The sequence below is a fragment of the Mus pahari genome, chromosome 19 (assembly GCF_900095145.1).
Source record: "Mus pahari chromosome 19, PAHARI_EIJ_v1.1, whole genome shotgun sequence".
NCBI classification, from domain to species: domain Eukaryota; kingdom Metazoa; phylum Chordata; class Mammalia; order Rodentia; family Muridae; genus Mus; species Mus pahari.
Genome location: NC_034608.1, coordinates 21,064,746 through 21,068,490, shown reverse-complemented (window position 1 = coordinate 21,068,490; position 3,745 = coordinate 21,064,746).

Sequence of the window (3,745 nt, the reverse complement as noted above, 5' to 3'; positions counted from 1 at the left end):
GAACTCAGAAATCCGCCTGCCTCTGCCTCCCGAGTGCTGGGATTAAAGGCGTGTGCCACCATGCCCGGCTTTTGGAAAAGTAAGGTTTTGTGATACAGGGGAAGTGCACCTGTTTAGAAATGATTCTCTGCAGCAACTCCCTTCTGCGTTGTCAGGAAATCAGCAGTTCAGTTCACAGGTCAACAGCGGCAGCTCGATCCACTCGCAAACCCTTCATGGATACACCAGCAGTCCAGTTCCGTAGATTCGGGATAGCAAATACAAATCAGCCGTGGTGGCACGACCTAGCAGAGACAGCCTGGCCTCAGCCACTGCACGAGGCAGCAGGAGGAACCAGGACCATCAGGGATGTCAGAAGTTCTCTCTCAGAGAAACAGAAATTAAGAAGCATTGCAAAGTTAGCCCCTCTCACTGTCCATTGAGTCCTATTTATACACCTTCCAGACATCATGGGTCCTTTACAGGACTTGTCTCACCACATGTCTTGCCTCAGCATTCGAGTCTGACTTAGCCAAACTCCAAGTGAGTCTGTCTCAGCTGACATCACTCCGCCAATCGGCCTGAGTCTACAGAAGTGGCGAGAAGCTGCCTAACAGGAGCTCAACAACGCGTGTAAGGCAGACCAATGCGTGCATGCTGTTAGCAAAGAATCCTTCATCATGAGTCTTTTCACATGCTTGCTCAGCGAAATGTTCCTTCATGTGTCTGCCGTAGCAAACCACCTTTTCACCCGTATCTGCTTCAGTGAAACATTCTTTGACATAACTGACTTTCCAAAGAAACCACAAGACTCCACTTTAACACCCAGTCTGATGGCATGTGGGAGACTGAACTCGATTTCATGCTAGGCTAGCCCTCTACCAGCTGACGCACATCCCCAGACTTCCCTCCACCTTTGGCTTTTGAGACAAGGTCTCATTATAGCTCCTTAGAACTCACCGTATAGACCCTGTCGACCTCATATTCGCGGTGATTCTCTTGTCCCCACTTGTCAGGTACTGGGATTATAGGTATGTGTCACCACACCCAACTAATTTTGTAGGTACCCTCTTTTCTTTCAAAACTTTTGTGTTCTCTCTCTCTCTCTCTCTCTCTCTCTCTGTGTGTGTGTGTGTGTGTGTAAAGAGATCCAAGGATTTAGAGCCAAGAGATGAATTGAGCCAGTGCAGGCCACACCTTATGCTGGTGTGTTCTACCTTACGTTTTAAGACACCTGTCTCAGGACTGTCCTCCCACTATTAACATCCCCTGGATGCATGGCCCTCCCAACTCAACTTTGAGTTCCCAGGACAAATCTCCTCCCCAAGCGTCCCTGAACTTGCCCTGTACTGGATGGAGTAGGGACATCTGGGAGCAGAGAATGATGGTCCCACAGTCTGGAGGTCAGAGCCTACTGTGTTCAGGTCAGGCTAGCCCACAGCGGTCACATCCCAGCTACCACCCAGACATGAGCTGCAGTTCTCCCAGTCAACACCAGGGGGTGACATTGGAACATACAATTAATACTCAGACTCCTTTCCCCAGAGCATTAATTTACTTTCGCAGTCTGGTTCCCATTCTTGTCCCAGCAGATCTGGATCTCCCTCCCAGGAGCTTGCTTGACGTACTGGTTCCTTCTCATGTCTTCGAGGAATTCCCTCTGCTACGGTCATAACTCATGAAGACCATAAGGTGACCACGGGGGAAAGAGTGAGAAAGTGACTAGAGATACACCCTGAACCATCAGACTTGAGCCACACTCAGCCAGCACGGGATGCTGAGAAGTCTCTCTGAAACCCACCATAGGATACACCCAGGTGGAGGACAAGGTGGGAAATCCAGGAGGCAGAAAGAACTCTGGAATAAAGCCAGGCAATGGAGACTCGCCCAGAACGATGAGAGGAGACAGATACATGGAACCTGCGCATGGGTAAGCAGTCACATGGCAGAACGTAGACCTAGTAAAAAAAAAAAAAAAAAAGAGCCTAGCTGTATGGCCAAGGTGTTTGTAAATATATTTTGGGTCTGAGGCTTACTTCTGGAGCATGGGGCTGGGAGGGAGAACCAGGCATAATGTCTACCCTTGTCTGTTGGTGAGAGTGGGGTGTCACTGTGTTGGGCCCATCTGTGGCTTTAGATCTGATAGCATTTCTTTTGTGAAAGTCAGTGCTTCCAAGCATGATGCATCAATATATGGAACTGTAATGTCCTCTTGGTGGAACTGTCCTTTGCCTTACAGAGGTTTTACAATTTCATGAGGTCTGATTTACAAATTGTTTATCTTAATGCCTGAGCCTTTGGTGTTCTGTTCAGGACGTTGTCTTCTGTACCAGTGCATTCAAGGTGCTTTCTTTTCTATCAGACTGGGTGTTTCCGGTTTTAGGTTGAAGTCTGGGATCCACTTATACTTGAGTTCTGTGCAGGGTGATTGTTGCTGTAGTAGGTTAATCTGCTCTACTCTCCCCAGCGACAGCCATGCGAGTTCCTTGCTATTTGCCCCAATGCTCTGGATTCTTGAATGAAAGACACACACACACACACACACACACACACACACACACAGCCTTATATTTAATATGCCTTAAATAGCTCAATGGCTGGACCACTCCCAAACTTCCATGTTGCTAATGCCTCCCCTCTGATATGCCTGAGTTATTTCTTACTAAAATCTATATCCATCTTTGCTACCCTAGACCCAATGCTCCCCCATCCCACCCAGGGGCCTCTCTTCCTGGCCCTTACATGTTTTCTTTTTGGCAGCTCTCAAGCCTGGATCTTAATCCTTCCTCAGTCCCCTTGCCTGCTAATCCTAAAGTCTCACCTCTGTCTCCTTGCCCACCCATTGGCTGCTGGCAACGGTATTTACCAATCAGAACCAGCTGGGGGCAGGGGCCCTCGGTGTCTCACTTGTGGAATTCTCGTGCAATTTTGGGAACCCACAGTGCAAGCACTAAACCATATCCACAACAGGTGATAAATATTGATCTGTCTGCATTCTTCTACATGCAGACATCCAGTTAGACGAGCACCATTTGTTGAAGATGCTTTCTTTCCATTGTATGATTTTTACTTCTTTGTCAAAACAAGTGTCTGTAGGTGTGTGGATTCACTTTATGGTTATCAGTTTGATTCTATTTATCAACCTGTCTCCATACCAATAGCATGCAGTTTTTATTACTATTACTCTGTAGTACAGCTTTAGGTCAGGGATGGTGATTCCTCCACTTGTTTTATTGTTCATGATTGTGTGTGTGTGTGTGTGTGTGTGTGTGTGTGTGTGTTTCATTCAAGAATCCAGAGCATTGGGGTAAATAGCAAGGAATTAGCTATCCTGGTTTTTTTCTTTATGAGGGCACACTTAGTGCTATGAACTATCTTCTTAGCACTGCTTTAATGCTGTCCCATAAATTTGTGTTATGTTATGCCTTCATTTTCATTGTCTTTCTTTTTTTCTTCCCAGTGGTCATTGATTGGAGAGTTGTTCAATTTCCATGAGTGTAGGTTTTCTGTTGTATCTCTTGTTGAAGTCCAGCTTTAATCCATGGTGGTCGGATAGGATACATGGGGTCATTTCAATTTTCTTGTATCTGTTGAAGGGCTTGCTTTGTGACTGACAAATATTGCTTATTTCTAGCTATTGACTTTCTGCTTAACATTGAAAACATATACAGGGCCAGGCGGTGGTGGCGCACGCCTTTAATCCCAGCACTTGGGAGGCAGAGGCAGGTGGATTTCTGAGTTTGAGGCCAGCCTGGTCTACAGAGTG